This window comes from Lepus europaeus, chromosome 3 (assembly GCF_033115175.1).
Source record: "Lepus europaeus isolate LE1 chromosome 3, mLepTim1.pri, whole genome shotgun sequence".
NCBI classification, from domain to species: domain Eukaryota; kingdom Metazoa; phylum Chordata; class Mammalia; order Lagomorpha; family Leporidae; genus Lepus; species Lepus europaeus.
Genome location: NC_084829.1, coordinates 77,888,652 through 77,910,572, shown reverse-complemented (window position 1 = coordinate 77,910,572; position 21,921 = coordinate 77,888,652).

Sequence of the window (21,921 nt, the reverse complement as noted above, 5' to 3'; positions counted from 1 at the left end):
TAAGGCCGGTTCCTTTGGGGACAAAACTGCATTAACCATATTGAGGGTTTCATTTACCCTGAGAGACTGCTTAGCTTTGGCAGAAAAGTTACTATTTGTACCCCACGTTGGGCGCCAGATGCAGGGTCTTAGTCCACCCGAACGAGGATGAACTGGGTCTGAAAAAAGGTAAGTGCACGACTCACCTGTTCCCCAGCCTCCCAATCCCGGAGACAGTCAGACGCAGCAGGGAGTCAGATCAAGTAAGAACTCATTTATTGTGCGAGTAGCAAAGCCTTTTAAAGCACAAAACTGCAAAGTCATTGGGGCAGGGCATAAGGACCATTCAATTATGTAAAAGGACATTTTATGGGGCGATTTCTTTACAGGACCAGTCATATGTCTGTACACTCATCATCAGTTGTTGTCACCTCCACTGATGCTGCGTGGCCAATCAGCTTTGGTGGGAAACAAGTTTGGGTACCTTACTTCCTTTGGGTGCCATCTTTGAATTGCCTCATGTGCCTAATTTCCCTGCATAGGCTTACTTTTATTATTTTTAAAATTATCTACATAATGCAAGCTCCAAAATTACCCAAAGTAAAACCATTCCCACTGGCTGCCATTGGATATAAAAGGAATATAATTCTTTTTTCATTTTATTTGAAAGGAAGAGACACACAGAGAGAGAGAGATGCTCTCCCAAATGGGAACAATAGCCAGGGCTGGGCCAGGCTGAAGGCAGGAGCCACGAACCCAATCCTGGTCTCTCAAATGGGTGGCAGGGTCCCAAGGACTTGGATCAACTTCTGCTGCCTTCCCAAATGCATTAGTAGGAAGCTACCTCAGCATCAGGCATTGTGATGTAGCATGTTAAGCCACTGCCTGCAATGCTGGCTTTTCATGTCCTGGTTACTCCAGTTCTGATCCAGCTCCCTGTTAATGCAACTGGGTAAGTAGTAGAAGATGACCCACGTCTTTGGACCCCTGCATTCCTGTAGGAGACTTGGATGGAATTCCAGTCTCCTGCTTTGGCCTAGCCCAGTCCTGGCCATTACAACCATTTGGGAGTGAACCAGCAGATGGAAGATCTCCATCTCTCTCTCTCTCTCTCTGTCTCTCTCTCGTATTTCTATAGATCTGCCTTTCAAATAAATAAATAAATCTTTCCCCAAAATGTGGCAGCCCAAAACATTGCAACCCAATGCTGCCCCTCAAAATATTCTTTTTGAACAAAGTAGATGAATAGATTTAATTTGCATGGTTATTGTTCTAACAGTGGAAAGCTTAGGTTATGACTTTTAGTGTGTGGCTTAGCCAGTGATCTTTGTCTTGTATCCTTTTTAACTTATGATAGTCCATATTTACCTATTGTTAAGTAATTATTATTTTTGATTCAGAGCACTAGGCTTTATCTATAATCCATAACACTATGTGAATATGTTAAATGGGCACCATAAGAAATGTCTTCATATGAATATATTTGTCAAATTACTTGTGCATTAAGCAAAATCAAGGTGAGTTTCAAGATATCTCAGAAATATTTCAGAATGTTTAATCTGTTGCCAGTTTAAAATATATAATTTAGTGGCAGTGTTATGGAACAGCATGTTAAACCACCACTTTGGGCACCCCATCTCACATGGAAGTTCAAATTGAGTCCTGGCTACTCCATTTCTGATCCAGCTTCCTGCTAATGCATTCTGGAAGGTAGAAGACAATGGCTGAAGTATTTGGACCCTTGCCACCCACATGGAAAAACTCATATAGAGTTCTGGTATCCTGGCTTTGATTTGATCCTATCTCAGATGTTGCAAACAATTGGGGAGGGAACCAGGAGGTGAAAGATTTTGCTCTCCTCCTCTTTCTCTTTGCCTTTCAAGTAGATAATATTAAATAAATAAATAATAAAAACATAGCATAATTCTAGGAGTTTAGATGTAGAATGCTTCACAAAATGTAACAAAGATTGATAACCTAAGAGAATTTATCCCTTATTTTTTTGCTTCAGGTGGGAATTACCCTAAATCAAGTCTATAAACTTCAGCATGGAGGCCAGATGAATATGTCCCATTTCTGGAAACAAAGACTTGGAGAACACAGTCTATTTATTTATACATTGTCTCTGGATACCTTTAAGCTCCATGGCACAGTTGGGTACTTTCTACCTCATAATCTAAAAGGTTTAAAATATTTACTATCTTAGGACATCTGCCATCCTATGAGTCTGCTGTGTATCCCACTTCCCATGTTGGATCTTTCTCTCCCTTTTTGATTCTATCAGTTAGTATTAGCAGATACTTGTCTTGTTTGTGTGATCGCTTTGACTCTTAGACCTATCAGAACTATCAATTGTGAGCTGAAATTGATCACTTGGACTAGTGCGATGGCATTGGTACATGCCATCTTGATGGGATTGTGTTGGAATCCCCTGGCACATTTCTAACTCCACCATTTGCAGATGTCCTAAACAACACTCTGGCCTCAGAATCAGCCCTCAAGGCATTCAGATCTGGCTGAAGAGCCCATGAGAGTATAGCAGGCATGGAAAGCCAAGATATCATGGAAAAAAAAAAAAGACCTAAATGAATGATCTCTGTGAGTGAAATCCCAGTGGAAAGAACGGGGCCATCAAAGAAGGAGGTACCCTTCTCCGAAGGGAGGAGAGAACTTCCACTTTGACTATGACCCTATCGGAATAAGACCAAAGTCAGCGAACTCTAAAGGCTTCCATAGCCCTGGCAACTCATGACTAGAGCCTAGGGAGATTACTGACGCCATGAACAGGAGTGTCAAATTGTTAAATCAGCAACAGGAGTCACTGTGTACTTACACCCCATGTGGGATCTGTCCCTAATGTGTCGTCTAAAGCGAAGTGATGCTATAACTAGTACTGAAACAGTATTTTTATACTTTGCGTTTCTGTGTGGGCACAAACTGATGAGGTCTTTACTAATTATATACTGAATTGATCTTCTGTATACAAAGAGAATTGGAAATGAAAAAAAAAAAAAACAACCTGGTGTTAAAATGGAAATGGCATAGAAAATTAATTAATTTGAAAAAAAAATTATGTAGGATCTCTGTCTTTAATGTGCTGTACATTGCTATTTAATGCTATAATTAGTAATCCAATGGTAGTTTTTTCACTTTGTGTTGCTATATGGGCAAAATGTTGAAATCTTTACCTAATATATACTAAACTGATCTTCTGTATACAAAGAGAATTGAAAATGAATCTTTACATGAATGGAAGGGGAAAGGGAGCGGGAAGGGGGAGGATTGCGGGCGGGAGGGAAGTTATGGGAGGGGGGAAGCCATTGTAACCCATGGGCTATACTTTGGAAATTTATATTCATTAAATAAAAGTAAAAAAAAAAATATTTACTATCTTAACCATTATTGGGAAAGCCTGCTGATCCTTGTCCTAAACTAAAAAAAAAATAGAAAATAAATAAATACATGACTATGGTAAAAATGAAAGTGGGATATACTTCCTGCATGCCTTAATCTTTAAACTGTAAATATAGTACAGTCCTGACACATGTATTAACTGTCAAAGTGATAGTTAAGCACTAATAGTAAAAGGAAACTGGATTCTGACTCCATACAAAATGTAGTCCCATTTATTTATTTATTTATTTATTTACTTGTTCGGGTTCTGTCTTTCTTGTTTTCCTCTAACAATCTGCTTCCCCAGGAGAAACTAATCAGTGCTTCAAACCCAACTCTCCATTCTAAATTGTAGCCTTTCCAGTAAAATTAGTTATGACATGGTTTCTAGGTTTTCCATTCCCTACAACACTGGAAATTTCTTAACTCTGAAGTTCCTTCTCTGTGGTGAATCATAATAATAACATGCTCTGAATAATTTGTTTGCTGCAGTATAGCAATGTGGTAGCCAGGATCTAAACTGTTCCAAAGAGTTGAGAAAATAAAACCCAAGTCTGAGTGTGCCCAAAGGGCTAGATCTGCTAGCTGCAGCTGTCTTCAAAACAATTGAGAGATATAATTTTGGTTTTATAAGGTAAGTAAATATGACTAACAAAGTTTGGTGTCTTGCATAAGATCCTACTTTGTACTCACAAGCACCCTCTGGGGGTACTTAGAGGTAAAATGCTGCCAAATGTGTTGGACATTATGAAATCTTACTCAGAACACTATTTTACTATTTAGATCGCCTCTGGATCTCACCACATTTACCCTTGGTTGAGAATTCTACTGAGATTTGTTTCTGTTCATGTGTGGGACTTATTCAGACCCAAAACCAGAGAGACTGGGTTAAAAGGCTGACTTGCTTTGCCAGTTTTAGATTTCATGACTAAAAATGATAACAAGTAACTGGAAAGCAAGGGAGTGACTAAAGTCAGGCCAAACTGTTCAATCCCTTAGTTGTGTCATAAATTTATTAGGACCAATAAATCAGAAATGACAACAAGTAGATACCAAGGGAGAACACGACCTACTTTATTGGGTGTGTATGGAAGTCATATTAATTCTCAGCTGGTGCAAGAAAATAATCTAAGCTAATAACATCTATGAAATCAATAACAACAGAACTGAGAACAGGTAACATCAACCTCACACTCTCAAGGACTTACAGTTTTCTTTAATTCCCTCTGCTGCAAATTTTAAGCAGTGGGTAGAAATTTGCCGGGCTTCAATGACTACATACTCTTCTTTCAAAGCTCCGGTTATGACCATGTTCACTCTATCTCAATTTCTTTCTTCTTCATTTGTTAATATTTAGTCTTAAAAGAAGCTTCTTGAAATAAGAGTTCTTAAATTGGATGGAACCAATTTTCCTAATATGTCACATATTTACATTGTGATTAATTGACATTAAATTTATTTGGCTACTATTTTATTGTCTTTATCTCATGAATTTTGAATGACATGTTAGTAGAATTTTGGTTTTATATAAGTGAAATATGCTACCTTTTTTTAAAAAAATTGACATATAAATAGAAATTACATGTAAATCCTCTACTTAGTTACTTAAGCCATTCCTACTTTTCAAACATGCCATTCCAATTCTGAATATCCTTAAGTAGAATTTTGCATTCTGTAATTTACATTGTAAAATATTCCAGTAGTATCTTTTAAATCAACATTATATTCTGACATGATTATTTACTGAGTACATGGCAAACGATAATATTCAACCCTTTGTTAGATATTTGCCTTTTTTAACATTTTGCAGTATAAACAATGCCTTTTATAAAGCACATCCAGCATTATTTCTTTTTTATTTAAATATCATCAGGTGTGACTTCTGTATTTTGTTGTGAGGAAAACTCTAAGAAACAAGCTGAAAAAAAGTATTATTCACATTGAAATCAGTTTAGTAAGCAAAGTCAATATTATGTTAATTTTAAAATAGGTATGGACAGTGCTAAAATATACATGTCATTATTAATCAATTGGTAGTATCATCATCAATAACTTTGAACTCTGTAATATAGTATTTCATTGATTTTTATACCTTCATTTACCCTTTTTAACTTGACTCAGTTATGAATACTTTCATATCACTTATATGTACAAGTATGCTAAACAAGCTCACATATGTACATAAATGTTTATTCTACCTAAAAAACACCTAGTACTCAGGAATGTTAGAAATGTGCATCTATGGGACCATTGTTGTGGTATAACGAATTAAGCTACAGCATGCAACTCTGGCATCTCATATCCAGCTCTCTGCTAATGTCCCTAGAAAAGCAGTGATGATGGCAGAAGAATTTTGACCTCTGCCATCCAGTGAGGAGACCAGGACGGAGCTCCTGGCTCTTGGCATCAGCTTGTCCCAACCAGGCTATTGTGGCCACTTGGCAGAGAGCACCAGCAAATGGTGCTCTCTTTCTCTCTGTATCATTCTGTCAGTTTGCCTTTCCAATAAATACATAAATCTTTTTCAAAGAGAGTGTGAAGTTTAAAAATAAATGCTCATTTATTTAATAACAACTGACTATGAGTTATCCATTGTATTCTGTTAGAAACAAAATTTAATCAAAATGTTTAAATAATTCATGCTGATGTAATTTAAATGTGCTATTTTTTCTAAGTCCATAAGGCTATCTCTCACCATTAACCTAAATTAGAAAGGCTTTCTAATATACAGCATATTATATTAAACTCTGAGTGTTTTTAAGATCACACAATTCAATCAACCTCAGACACTTGAATATTTGCTGGGTTTGGTTATGTTTTGCCTTGTAAGTTAATTCATCATATTCTGCTCTATACTTTTAGTATGTATGAAACAGATCAGTGAAGTAGAAATACTTTGAAAGAAAGCCAGTATACCTAATCTCACCTACTTTGAGTAATATACTTATTTATTAGCTTAAATATGTTAATAAATTTGGCCAATAATTTCTGCTCTTTAAAGATTCAAATTAAGTACAGCAGATTGGTTTTATTAGAACTATTGCTCAACTGTATTTAAAATACCAAACTGAATATGTTATATTAATCAAAGTATGTGAGTTTTTCTGTTTTTTTTTTTCCCCCAAAATGCTGCCTCATGAGATTTTTGGTCAGTTGATGTTTTTGATCCCCTGGCTTCAGACCTGTCTCATGGGATTACTTCCAGAATAGGACAAGAAATATGTCCAAAAGTTTGCCACTAGGATTCCTGAAAAAAACAAACTCCAATAAGTAGCACACATCTGGTTTAGCATTGTGACCTTAACGAAGACACGTTATTTCTAACTTGTTATATGAGTTTGTAATGTTTCCTTGTTACTGGGTCTGGAAAGAGAAAAAGTACAGAATCTTGAACAAGTAAGAGGAAAACTTGAGATAAAATTAATTTTCTGTGCACATAAGAAAAAGAAAAAAGGAGGAGGAGAAGGATGGGCATTTGGCTTTTACAGTTAAGGTACCTGTCTCTCATATCCCAGTACCTGGGATGAGTCACATCTTAGGCTCCTGACTCCAGCATCCCACTAATACAAACCCTGGGAGGTACAAATATGGCCCAGGTGATTGCGATCCTGCTAACTACATGAGAGACTTTGAGTTTCTGACCCCTGATTTCTGTTCAGCCTAGCTTCATTGATATAGACATTTGAGGAGTAAACCAATGAATAAGACATATATTTATTTTTCTCTCTGTTTCTCAAAAATAAATAAAATTTTCAGTGACATTATTTCTTCACAGGATTAAAAAGATGCAACATACATATTTTTCCTTCATCATTCTTGATCATTATCAGTTAATTAAGGAGTCTTTTATCATATATAAGTCAGAACCTGATATGTTTATGATGTGTTGTATACACTCATATGTCTCTGTGTGTGTCTTTCTCCTAAGTACAAAGATACATGTTATTCACCAAAGTTCTTTGAAGAACAATTAAATATATAAGAGTATAATATCTTTGATGTAACAGCAAAGTAAAACATAAAATAAACCAATTATACCCTATGTTGTGAAATTAAATTTTTATACCTATTCCTTGCTGATTAAGCTCCTAATCAAATGTTTAAAACGATTTATTGTATTTAAGAGCTCTCACAGTTGTTAAGTCCCTGCATGATACCCTACTAGATAAAGAAATAATTGTATTTGTTGATGTTTGTATTAGAGGGAGAGGGATATCACAGAATGAAAAGAAAGCACCCTCATCACTGGCCTTCTACTGTCTGATATGTTGCCACACATACTGATTCCACTATAGTATTTTCCAAATAAAATTAAAGAAGTGTTAATAATGAGTTACTAGCTGAGCCTCTGTAATGTTCAGAGAGTCACTGAAAGGAAAGAAAGGAGGCAAATTCCACCAGATAGCTGGAATGCTCAGAGAGTAAAGCCAATAATGTATTGGAAACTGTGCCCTGGGAGCTATCCAAGGTACTAACTACTCCCAGTTTAAAGAGCATCCTTATTCTGATTGGTTTGTTCTTGGAAAACAGGAAAAATAAAGCACAGAGAGAAAAAGGAGGTGTTCTATTTTCTATAAATTCAAATCCTGCTTTTCACGATTACAAGGTGTGCAAACCTAAAAAAAATCATTTAATCTGTCCAAAATTCAATATTTTCATTTGAGAGTGAACATAACTGCGTATCTCAGAAAATCATACAATGATGTAAGGATTAAATTGATTAACACATGTAAGGCATTTAACACAATACCTGGCACAGAATATTGTTGATAAATGTAAATTAATTATTTATTCATATCTTCAAAATATAGTAATATGAGCAACAATGTATCAGCTCTCAAAATAATTAAAGTTACATTTTATCACATCTGCTACAGACATAACTCTCCTCCTGAAATTTACACTCCACAGGAACAGCACCTGCAAGGACTGGAAGAAGCTCCTGACTTCTGGCTTCAGATTCATCCAGTTCCAACCGTTGCAGCCATTTGGGGGTGTGAACCAGCAGATGGAATATCTCTCTGCTTCTACCTCTGCCTCTGTGTAATTCTGCCTTTCAAATAAACAAATATTTTTTTAAAGCCTATATAGTCTCTATACATTTCCTTGCACTGCTTAATTTTTATATAATTTATGCTTCAGTCATTGTAGTATGCCAAGCAAAGGAGACAATAGCTCACTTAAGATAATCAAACATGAGCACTGCTTGAAAATAAATACACATGCTGTGATAATTGCAGGTTAATTTATTCAGATGTCTTACAGGGACTATATGTTGCCTTACCAATGACTGCTATCACTGTGTATAATTACAGCTGAAAAGCTAAAGTGGTTTCCTATACATGACATAATTGCATAGCTGTGTTGATTGTGCATTCTGGTGAAATGAAAATTTACACCCTAGAGAAAGAACAATTTGATTTTTAAGTTTTTAAAAGTTGGTTTCACTGATTGCATAGGTCAATAGGAAAAAGGGGATGTGGATAATATAAGTTTTCACCAAATCTGTTCATAACTATTAAAAATAGGCAAGATACAGAATCAACAGAACGTCCAGTAGCAGATGCATGGATGAAGAAAATGTGAGATATATAAATATATAAACCATAGAATATTGTCCAGCCCTAAGAAGAATGAAATCCTATCATTTTCAGCAAAGAAAAAGGTGGAATAAAATTTATAACCTTACCTAATAAGGGCACCCTGTAATTTATACTGCTAGGGAATCATGCCTCTTATGGGAATGGATGATTAAATTGCCACAGCTTAACGTATTATCAATTCCAAATAATTAAAAAAAAAAACTTTTCAATTTTATATTGTCTGAGCAGTCTGATTCTCTAAAAAGAATTTTAAACAGAGATAAAATATAGAGCAGCAAAAATGCATATCTTAATTCACAGTATGTTGCAAATTTCTGGAGATTGACCATTCAAAGAGAGGTGGCCAAAGCAGCATGTCCTTTTTTGACCTAGTTTCAGAAATAATTTTTTACTTCTACTGAATTCTATTAGTTATAAATGAGTCACTAAGGTTAACTCAGAGTTTCATCTTTATTTATCTCTATGTCACATATTAATTTGTCTTACCCAATTGTTTATTATCTGCCACTGTGCACTAAAAGGCAAGCTATACTTGAACAAAAATCTTTGTTAATATTGTTCTTCATTCATTGGTGTATTCTCAGTACTTAACACTGTCCTGGCAAATGATAGGTGCTAATAAATCTTAATTGAATAAATTAATAAATGAATAAATTTCAACATTGCCCCTGTAGGTATGATAAGAAACAGATATATTTATAAAGCACAGACAATGAATTATCAAAGCTAGTGGTTACAATAAGCTTGAAATCTATCTATATCAAGGTATGTTTCATAAAATACTAGGTCAATGATATGTTTTATGAAATATATTTTATAATAAAGTGTGTATGGAAATTGAATGGAAAGTGAACTAAATACCAGTTCACTACTGGAGACTCACTCCTGTTAAATGTTCCTAGAAATCTTAAAAAGAAAAAAAAAAAAAAAAGATGTGCAACATGCTTTTCCCAACTTACGAAAAAACATCTCCGTAACAGACAAGCTATCTCCAATGGAGCCAGTTTTAAACAGAACACATTTTGGTTCAAAAATTTTATTCTAGGTTAGTTAGAGCTGGCATCTTGATACCAAGGTGCTAAAAGGCTCTTTAGATGAGGGCCCCTCTGTTTCAGTATCACAGTCTGGGGAAAATGGGCCCCAGAATTCAATCAACATGTTTTAGATCACAAGAAGAGTCATTAGAAAGTTGAGAACTAAAATCTAGTTCATATATTTTAGATTCATAGACTGAACCCTACCTTGGACTTCTTCTGGACAGATGATAATTGTCTTCTGAAAACCCCCTGAGAGATATAATTTGCAATCTTCCTCAGTAGCCTGTCACGTTATTTATCAAGTCAAACTCAGATTACAAAGGGTGGGATTCCATTCCGGATGGAAAGCATTTTCATAGTTTGGTTTGAAGCATTCCATTTAAAAAATAATTTATGATAAATTCATAAGTACAATTTGCACTTGTGCCTTGGCCAATAGGGTGGTGGAGCTTGGAGCAGTGTCTTCAGCATGCACTCAGTGCTTGGCTCCAGGTCTCAGTGGAATGACAGTCTGACTCCTCACACTCATGGGCCCCGCCCAATGAGGCTGCCAAGCTTTTGTCATAGTCATGCAAAGCAATCAGTCACAGGAACGGAATGTGAAATGGTCTGGGAGTGCAATAGACCCTAAGGTTGAGTGTTTTCTAGCTCTAATATATTGAATACTTAAAATACAACTTCTATGTATTCTACCTAAGAAAATTCTCTTGTCATTAATAGAGTCAAATTTTTAGTCATCCCAGTCATATAGAGATATCATTTATAAAAAACACCTTTCTATATGTAGGCATTCATTCATCTATTCCAGTATGTTATGAATTAAGCATAATCTTGTGATGCTTAAGATAAATATGATGCAAGAAAGGGCTTTGTATATCTGCCTCATCAATTGCTCTGTAAACTTTAGTAGGCTTCTTAACAAATTGAGGTTTCCAAGTTTAAAACTAGGGACAGTAAGCACAATTTCCATTGTATTTTTAGGAGAACTGAATAGGAAAAATCATCTGACATAGTGTCTGAAACACAGTATGTCTTTAAAAAGTATTTTCCTGTCTAGAAAATAAGAATTATATTTTAAATCCACCTGAGGAACTTAATAATTAAAAGAAGCTGCAGCCTGATTCTTTTTTAAAGCAAGATAGTGTTTTAATATCAATTAATGCCTATTTGTTTGTTGAGGAGTGTCAGATTTTAATATGGTCATCTTTTTTTAAATGCAGAGGAACTTTATTTTATATGATGTTCACATTTCTAGTCATTTGTGGTTAAAAGCCTAAAAATAAAGCAGATTGTTGCTTTTTTTCAACTTTTATTTAATAAACATACATTTCCAAAGTACAACTTGTGAATTATAGCAGCTTTCCCCCCCCCATAACCTCCCTCCCACCCACAACCATCCCATCTCCGACTTCCTCTCGCATCCCATTCTTCATCAAGATTCATTTTCAATTCTCAACTTAATATATACTAAGTAAAGATTTCAACAGATTGTACCCACACAGACTCACAAAGTATAGAATACTGTTTGAGTAGTAGTTCTACTGTTAATTCACATAGTACAACACATTAAGGACCAAGATCATACATGGGGAGTAGGTGCACATTGACACCCATTGTTGATTTAACAATTGACACTCTCATTTATGATGTCAGTGATCACTTGAGGCTCTTGTCATGAGCTGCCAAGTTTATGGAAGCTTCTTTATTTCAACAACTCCGATCTTATTTAGACGAGGCCATAGAGTGGAAGTTCTCGCCTCCCTTCAGAGAAAGGTACCTCCTTCTTTGATGGCCTGTTCTTTCCACTGGTATCTCACTCACAGAGATCTTTCATTTGGGTCTTTTTTGCCACAGTGTCTTGGCTTTCCATACTTGTGAAACTCTCATGGGCTTTTTAGCCAGATCTGAATACCTTAAGGGCTAATTCTGTGGCCAGAGTGCTGTTTAGGGCATTTGCAATTCTATGAGTCTGCTGTGTATCCTGCTTCTCATGTAGGATCATTCCCTCCTTTTGAATTCTATCAATTATTATTTGCAGACACTGGTCTTACTTATGTAATCCCTTTGACAATCCTATCTTTTTTTAAAAATTTTTCTAATTTTTATTTTTTTTAAATTTTTTGACAGGCAGAGTGGACAGTGAGAGAGAGAGACAGAGAGAAAGGTCTTCCTCTGCCGTTGGTTCACCCTCCAATGGCCGCCGCAGCCGGCGCGCTGCGACAAGCGCACCACGCTGATCCAAAGTCAGGAGCCAGGTGCTTCTCCTGGTCTCCCATGGAGTGCAGGGCCCAAGCACTTTGGCCATCCTCCACTGCACTCCAGGGCCATAGCACAGAGCTGGCCTGGAAGAGGGGCAACCGGGACAGAATCCGGCGCCCCAACTGGGACTAGAACCTGGTATGCCGGTGCCACAAGACGGAGGATTAGCCTGTTGAGCGATGGTACCGGCCCACAATCCTATCTTTTTGATCAATTATGAACTTAAACTGATCACTTTAATGAGTAAGATGGCATTGGTACATGCCACCTTGGTGGCATTGAATTGGAATCCCCTGGCACATTTCTAGTTCTACCATTAGGGGTAAGTCCAAGTGAGCATGTGCCTAATTGTACATCTCCTCCCTCTCTTAGTCCCACTCTTATATTTAACAGGGATCACTTTCAGTTAATTTTAAAGCCCTAAGAATAATTGTGTGTTCATTAAATTGGCATGTTTTTATTTGTACATTAGAACTTCAGCTGTCAAAGTACGGAGCTAGTATGAGGGGAATTATATATGTCCAAATACACTAGAATAAGAAAGCATGAAATTAAACCTCTGTGTATAAAAATTTTGAAAATATTAGATGAACAATAATCATCTATAGCAAGGACAAAATACATTTGGGTCACAGTTGTGATAATAGGAAATCTTTATGATTGGCCAACTGATAAGATTTTAAATTTCAGATGGCAATCTGAAAAGTTTCACTGAGGGGCCATCCTTGTGGTGCAGTGGTTTAAATTACTGCTGGCAATGCCAGCATCCTATATTGGTGCTGGATTGAGTCCCAGCAGTTTCATTTACAATCCAACTCCCTGTTAATGTGCCTGGGAAAGCAGTGGAAGATAATCCAAGTATTTGGGATCCTGTACCCACATTGGAGACCCTGCTGAAGTTCATGACTACTGGCTTTAACTTGCCCACCCATGGCTATGGAGGCCATCTGGAAAGTGATGCAGGGGATGGAAGATTTCTCTCTCACTCTTGCCCCCTACCTTATAAGCTATAGGTAAAGGTCATGCAGAGGACAATATTAGGAATAAAGCTGATGGTCACTGCTTTTTTGGTTGTGAATTTAACCAAATAAAAATAAACCACTTTACATTATTTTGAATCTTAGTAACTCAAAGGCATTCAGAATACTCCAAATACAAAGATTTTTAGGCATGGAAAAAAATACTAGAAAACACAGACAATAATTAAGTTCTACATCTCTATTCTCATTTTATATAAACATCTATAATCATTGCAAGATTAAAATTGAGGTATACATGTTATTCAAACTATACAAATCACTTTATATCAAGTGGTGACCAAATCTGCAAATGATTTCATGTAAGAAAAATAAAATATGCTTTAACATTTCAAACAAAAATATACTTTTTGGGCATTCTGAATCAAAACAAAATTTCGTGTCTAAACAATTCAATCAAAAAGTTAACTAAGGTAGCTACATATCTAACTTAAAAGATTAAATTAAAAAAATTTAAATGTCTGTGCTCCTGAACTAAATGTTGAAGGAAATATCTGAAACCACATTCACTTTTCAAGCAGTTTTATTTTAATGGAGTCAAATTTAAGCAGCTCAATTAAAATATGTTAGTAAAATATATACATCTGCCAAATATTTAAATCCCCTTATCCTGAGTTCATTAGCTGCTATTAATCCACTGAGTTATGATCTAGCTGGCTTTACCACCATAAAAATCTGAACAATAAAGAATTCTTATTGTGAACTGATAAAAGGTATTATTCACAGATAAGGCAAGACAATGGTTCATAATGAGTTTGATATAGGAACTTGTATAAATATGTCAGTTGGATACATCTGGGGGAAACTCCATATATTGTCAAAATGAATACAAGGCTTTGTTTACATCAAAGTTTAAGCTGTTGCAGGATTGAAAAGGTCACTGAAGTTTTTACTTTATTTTTTTGAGATTTAAAAAGCAAGATTTATTAGAGTCAAAGAACTCAGCCAGAGCAGCATGGAGGGGGACTTCCAAAAGTGAAAAACTCAAAGAAGCTGGTGGTAGTGGGGTTTTTTAAGTACAAGTTTGGGAAAGAAACTATCAATCAACAAAAGACCTGATTTACAATGCGTTATCCTATCAGGCTTACTCATGATAAAACAAAAACCATCTAGAAGGGTGGTTTACATAACTTGTTTTCACAATAAACTGTGAGCTCAGGAGGATGAAACCAGCATGCCCTTGCTATTCTCATGGAAAATTTGGAGATTCCTAAGGAAGGACAGTGGACATTTTATTCTTGCTAAAGATAACATTCTGGGGGGAAGCAAGCATTCTACACCCCAAATTCCACTGGGACCACCCTGACTGCCTATTAAACCATCTGACTCCTCACATTCTCCCCTCAAGAAGAATGGACCCTAACATCCATTAGGGGGATTGGGAGATGATTGTTCTGGCTGCTTCATGATGAAAAGGGATGTCTTTGGGAAGGGCAGTCAACACAGCGTTCCAGCAAGAGTTGGCTTCTTAGCAGGAGGTGCTTCTCCAAGTGCCAGCTTGCAGCCTCCATCAGAGGTTTCATGTGCATGGACACCTAGAATTTCACTGTTTCAAGCCTAGAGAAAGTGAATCTAACAAGCAGTTGAAACTCACAGGATCTAAAACAAAGGACAGAGAAGACCTAAGAAAAGTGCTGTCTGAACCAGGAGCAAGTTTTCCTGTTGAGAAGCAAATGGAAACTGACAGAAGGTGGCTTGATAATAAACAGGTGGGCTCTAAGGCCTGGCCAGTTATGAGGCCCAGACCTATCTATCTCTTAATATGGGGTACATAATAAGGGAGGTGTGCAGCCATTTGGGGAGAGAACCAGCAGATGGAAGATCTCTCTATTTCTCTCTCTCTCTGTATCTTCACTATTCAAATAAATAAGTAAAATCTTTTAAAAATAAAAAATAAAAAAAGAAAAAAAAAATAAGGGAGGTGTGAACCTCATTAGGGAAGGCACCCTATTGAATTCTATTACCTACCTGGCCTAGGAGGAGAACTGGCTTGAAGAGAAGGTACGCAGCATCTCTAAAATGAAAGCATTTTTAGTTAATTTACCTTTTTGCCTGCAATGTTGCCATCCCCTTGACTGCAGTGGTTCTTTAGAAGCTGGGCTGAGTGAAGAGCTTTTCAGCTTAGACCCAAAAAGTCATGCAGCTCTGACTTGAAGCCCTTCAACTCCAGGGCAGTTTGGTTTCCAGTGATCCAACTATTGGTTGGCAGAATTGCCAGGGCTCTTCATAAGCTGACTTCTGCTGAAGCCCTGGCATTCCACATCAAAAAACAATGCAGTGCACTGGCCTGTTGGGTCTTCTTGATGGCCGATCACTTTGTAGAGCAGTCATTAATTGGCCCGCCACCTATCTTTACATTGCTTCTGACGCCTAGCTTCCTATTCCTCCTGGTTTTTGTTATACAGACCAGAGGAGGGGCTGGTGCTGTGGTGTAGCAGGTAAAGCCACTGCCTGCAGTGCCAGCATCTCATATGAGCACCAGTTCTAGTCCTGACTTCCCTACTTCCAATCCAGCTCTCTGCTATGGCCTGGGAAAGCAGTAGAAGATAGCCCAAGTCCTTGGGCCCCTGTACCCATGTGGGAGACCCTGAGGAAGCTCCTGGCTCCTGCCTTGGATTGGCACAGCTCCAACCATTGCGGCCAATTGGAGAATGAACTTCTCTCTCTCTCTGCCTCTCCTTCTCTCTCTATGTTTTCTTCTGGTAGTCTCAAAGTTTCAGTTCTCCCATTTAGGTCTTTATCCATTTTGAACTGATTTTTATAAATAGCAAGAGGTAGGAGAGTAGTTTCACAGTTCTGCTTGTTGGCCATTGCAGCAATTTGGGGAGTTTATCAGTGGATGGAAGACCTTTCTCTAAGTCTCTCATTCTCTCTATCTGTAACTCTATGTCTCAAATAAATAAATAAAAATAAATAATGGATCAGTCAAATGAAGAGCTGGTTTTGAAAAAAATAAAACAAAATTGATAGACCATTTTGCCCCACTAACCCCCCCCCAAAAAAAGAGGGAGAAGACCCAAATTAATAAAATGAGTGATGAAAAAGGAAATGTAACAATGGATACCACAGAAATTAAAAGAATTATCAGAAATTAATATGAACAGCTATATACCAACAAATTGAAAAATACTAGACACATACTGGACACATACTATCTACCAAAATGGAGTCATGAAGGCATAGAAACCCTAAACAAACAAATAAACAAAATGCAGATTGAATAAGTAATAAAGACCCTCCCAACAAAGAAAAGACAAGGACTAGATGGCTTCACTGCTGAATTCTACCAGACTTTTAAAAAATAAATTCTAATTCTTTGCAAGCTATTCAAAATAATTGAAAGGGATGGAATCCTCTCAAACTCCTTCCATGAAACCAGCATCATCTTAATTCCAAAACCAGAAAAAGATACAACTAAAGAAATAGAAATGTAGACCAATATCCCTGATGAACATAGATGAAAAATCCTCAAGAAATACTAGTTAATCGAATCCAGCAATACATCAGAAAGATCATTCACATAGACCAAGTGGGATTTATCTGTTGTATTTAGACATGGTTCAACATATGAATATCAATTAATGTGATACATCACATTAACAAACTGAAGAATAGAAAGCACATAATTATCTCAATAGATACTGAGAATGCATTTGATAAAATACAACATCTTTTCATGATGAAAACATTAAGCAAATTGGGTATAGAAGGGTCATTCCTAAACACAATCAAGGTAAATTATGACAAACATACAGGCAGCTTCCTAATGAATGGGAAAAAATTGCAAGCATCCCCATTGAGATCCGCAGCCAGAGTAGGATGCCCACTCTCACCATAGTTACTTAATATAATCCTGGAAGTTTTAGCCAGAGCCATCAGGCAAGAAAAGGGAATCAAAGTGATAAAAATCGGTAATGAAGAAGTCAAACTATCCCTATTTGCTGATGACAAAAAAGATTCAACTAAGAGACTATTGGAACTCATAAAACTGTTTATTAAAGTTCCAAGATACAAAATCAACACCTCAAAATTAATAGCAATCATATACACAGACAATGTCATGACTGAAAAGAACTAAGATCAATCCTATTCACAATAGGTAGAGAACAAATTAAATACCTTAGAATACATTTGACCAAGAGGTGAAAACCTCTATGATGAAAATTACAAAACATTAAAGAAAGCAATAGAATAAGACACACACAAAAAAAATGGAAAGAATCTTCTATGTTCTTGGATTGGAAGAGTTAATATAATCAAAATATCCATACTACTGAAAGCAAAATACAAATTCAATGCAATCCTAATCAGAATACCAATCATATTCTCAGACCTAGAAAAAAATGATGCTAAATTTCATATGTGAACAGGAGATCCCAAATAACTACAGCCATCTTATAAAACAAAAACAAAGCGAGAGGCACCACGATATTAAATTTCAAGATATATTATAGGACAATTATAATCAAAACAGCCTGTTACTGGCACAAAAATAAACATGTACACCAATACAACAGAGTAGAAACTCCAGAAGCCAATCCACACATCTACAACCAATTAATCTATGATAAAGAAGCAAAAATCAATCTCTGGAGCTAGGACAGTCTTTTCAAAAAATGGTGCTGGGAAAACTGGATCTCCATATAAAGAAGTATGAAATAAGACCCCATGTTACACCTTCTACAAAAACCAACTCAAAATAGACCAATAATCCAAATCTATGACCCAATACAATCATATTACTAGAAGAGAACATTTAGGGGAACTCTGCAAGAAATGCGTATAAGCAAAGATTTCTTAGATAAGATGCTAGAAGCACAGGAAATCAAAGCAAAAATAAACAAATAGGATTACATCAAGCTGAGACGTTTCTGCACTCAATAGAAACAACCAGCAAAGTGAAGAAGCAATGGATAGAATAGGAAAAAAAAATTGCAAACTATGAAATTGATAAAGGATTAATTTCTAGAACTTACAAAGAGCTCATGAAACTCAACAGCAAAATAACAATCTCATTAAGAAATGAGCCAAGGTCTTGAACAGGCATTTTTCAAAAGAGAAAATTCAAATGACCAACAGAGAAATGAAAAAAAAAAAGTGTTCAGGATAACTAGCCATCAGGGAAATGCAAATCAAAACTACAATGAAGTCCTACCTCACCCCAGTTAAAATGGCTCTCATACAGAAATCAATAAACAAAAAATTCTGGTGAGAATTTTGGGTAAAAGGTACCCTAATCCACTATGGGTGGGGATACAAACTGGTGCACCCATTGTAAGAGAATTTACCCAAAGGCAATGAAATCAGCAGATGAAAAAGTTATCTGTACCCCCATGATCACAGTAACAAGTTGAAGAACAAAAACCATGTGACTATCTCAATAGATACAGAGAAAGCATTTGATGAAATACAGCACCCAACTGGCGCCGCAGCTCACTTGGCTAATGCTCCTGTGGCGCCAGCACTCTGGGTTCTAGTGCCGGTTGGGGAGCCAGATTCTGTCCCGGTTGCTCCTCTTCCAGTCCAGCTCTCTACTGTGGCCCGGGAAGGCAGTGGAGGTTGGCCCAAGTGCTTGGGCCCTGCACCCACATGGGAGACCAGGAGGAAGTACCTGGCTCCTGGCTTCAGATCAGCACAGCACACCAGCCATGATGGCCATTTGGGGGGTGAGCCAACAGAAAAGGGAATACCTTTCTCTCAGTCTCTCTCTCTCTCACTGTCTAACTCTGCCTGTCAAAAAAAAAAAAATACAGCACCCTTTCATGATAAAAACTTTAATCAAATTGGGAATAGAAGGAACACTTCTCAACATAATCAAGGCAAGGCAAACCCATGGCCAGCATCCTATTGAATGAGGACAAGTTGTAAGCAATCCCCCTGTGACCCAGACCCAGATAAGGATGCCCATTCTCACCACTGCTTTTCTTTTCTTTTTTTTAAGATTTATTTTATTTATTTGAAAGAGTTACAGAGAGAGGTAGAGACAGAGAGGTCTTCCATCTGCTGATTCACTCCCCAGATGGCTGCAATGGCCAGAGCTGTGCTGATCCGAAGCCAGGAGCCAGGAGATTCTTCCAGGTTTCCCACACCTCACCACTGCTTTTCAATTTAGTCCGGGAAGTTCTAGCCAGAGCCATTGAACAAAAAAAAGAAATTAAAGGGATACAATCAGGAAGGAGAAAGTCAAACTATCCCTATTTGCAGATGATATAATCCTATAGAAAGGGGAATCCAAAAGACTCCACTAAGAGATGATTGGAACTCACAGAAGAGTTTGAAAATGTAGCAGGATATAAAATCAACAGACAAAAATCAATAGGACTTTCTATAAGCAGACAATGCCACAGCTGAGAAGGAGCTTCTAAGATCAATCCCATTCACAATAGCTACAAAATAAATAAATTTAATGAAGGATGTCAAAGATCTCTATGGAGAGAATTTTTTAAAAAAAGGAAAAAGGGAAGACACAAATGGAAAAATCTTCCATGTTCATGGATTGGAAGAATCAATATCAAAATATCCATATACCAAAAGCAATATATAGATTTAGTGTGCTACCAATCAAAATACTAAAGACATTCTTCTCAGATATAAAAAAAAAAAAAACTGATTTTGAAACACAGGAGAACCTGAATAGCTAAAGCAATGTGATACTACAAAAACAAAGCCTGAGGGATCACAATACCAGATTTCAAGACACACTACAGAGCAGTTATAATCAAGATAGCCTGGTAGTGGTACTAAAATAGATGAAAAGACCAATGGAACAACTCTTTACATAACAAAAAATTATTCTTAAGTGTTTAAATCCAATTGAAAATTGATCCCTGTTAAAAATAAGAGTGGGAATAAGAGAGGAAGGAGATGTACAGTTGAGCACAAGTTCCCTCGGACTTACCCCTAAAAAGTTGCCGGCCGGCGCCACAGCTCTATAGGCTAATCCTCCACCTGTGGCACTGGCACACCGGGTTCTAGTCCTGGTCAGGGAGTCGGATTCTGTCCCGATTGCCCCTCTTCCAGGCCAGCTCTCTACTGTAGCCCGGGAAGGCAGTGGAGGATGGCCCAAGTGCTTGGGCCCTGCACCTGCATGGAAGACCAGGAGAAGCACCTGGCTCCTGACTTTGGATCAGCGCAGTGCACTGGCCACAGCACTCCTGCCGTAGTAGCCATTGGAGGGTGAACCAATGGAAAAGGAAGACCTTTCTCTCTCTCTCTCTCTCTCTCTCTCACTGTCTACTCTGCCTGTCCAAAAAAAAAAAAAACCCTTGCCATAGGAGTCCAAATCCCATTAACTTGTCAGGTACTAATGCAATCTTACTAGTTAAAGTGACCATTTTAAGTGCATAACAATCATAAAGATAAGTATCAAAGGGATCGTACAAATAAGACCAAGTGTCTGCTAAGAATAATACATAGAATTGAAAATGAGAGAATGCTTCAACATGGGGAGCAGGCCACACGGCAGATTCATAGAATGACAAATGCCCTAAAACAGCATTCTGGCCTCAGAATCAGCCTTTAAGGCATTCAGATCTGGCTAAAAAACCCATGAAAACATTTCAGGCATGGAAAGCCAAGACACTGTAGCAAAAAAATGATCTAAATGAAAGATCTCTGTGAGTGAGATCCCAGAGGAAAGAACGGGCCATCAAAGAAGGAGGTACCTTTCTCTGAAGGGAGGAGAGGATTTCTTCTTTGATTATGGCCCCTTCTAAATAATGTCAGAGTCTGTGGACTCGAAAGTCTTCCATAACCTTGGAAGCTCATGACAAAGAGCCTAGGGTGATTATTGACATCATAAGTAAGAGTGTCAATTATTAAATCAACAATGGGAGTCACTGTGCACCTACTCCCCATGTAGGATCTCTGTCCTTAATGTGTTGTACTATGTAAATTAACAGTAAAACTAGTCTTCAAACAGTAATTTATACTTTGTGTGTGTGTGTTGGTTCAAACTGTTGAAATCTTTACTTAGTATAGAGTTGATCTTCTGTATATGAAGATAATTAAAAATGAATCTTAATGAAGAATGGGATGGGAGAGGGAGTAGGAGGTGGGACAGGAGTGGGGGTCAGAGGGCAAGTATGGGGGGAAGAACTGCTATAATCCAAAAACTGTACCTATGAAATTTATATTTATTAAATAAAAGCTTTCTAAAAAATAAAAAATAAACAAGTGTATTTCAAATATCCATAAAAAAAGAAACATCCAAAATCCTAGCATCTACAACCAACTTATCTTTGGTAGAGGAGCAAAAACCAACCCCTGGAGCAAGGGCAGTCTCTTCAACAAATGGTGCTGGGAAAACTGGATCGCCACATGCAGAAGCATGAAGTAAGACCTTTACCTGATACCTTTCACCAAAATCCACTCAAAATGGACTAAAGACCTAAATCTGTGATCCAACACTCTCAAATTATTAGAGAACATTGGGGTAATTCTACAAGACATGGGCATGAACAAAGAGTTCTTGGAAAAGACCCCACAGGCGCAGGCAATCAAAGCCAAAATCAACAAATGGAATTACATCCAATCGAAAAGCTTCCGCACTGCAAAAGAAACAATCAGCAAAGTGAAGAGACAATCAACAGAATGGGAGAAAATATTTCCAAA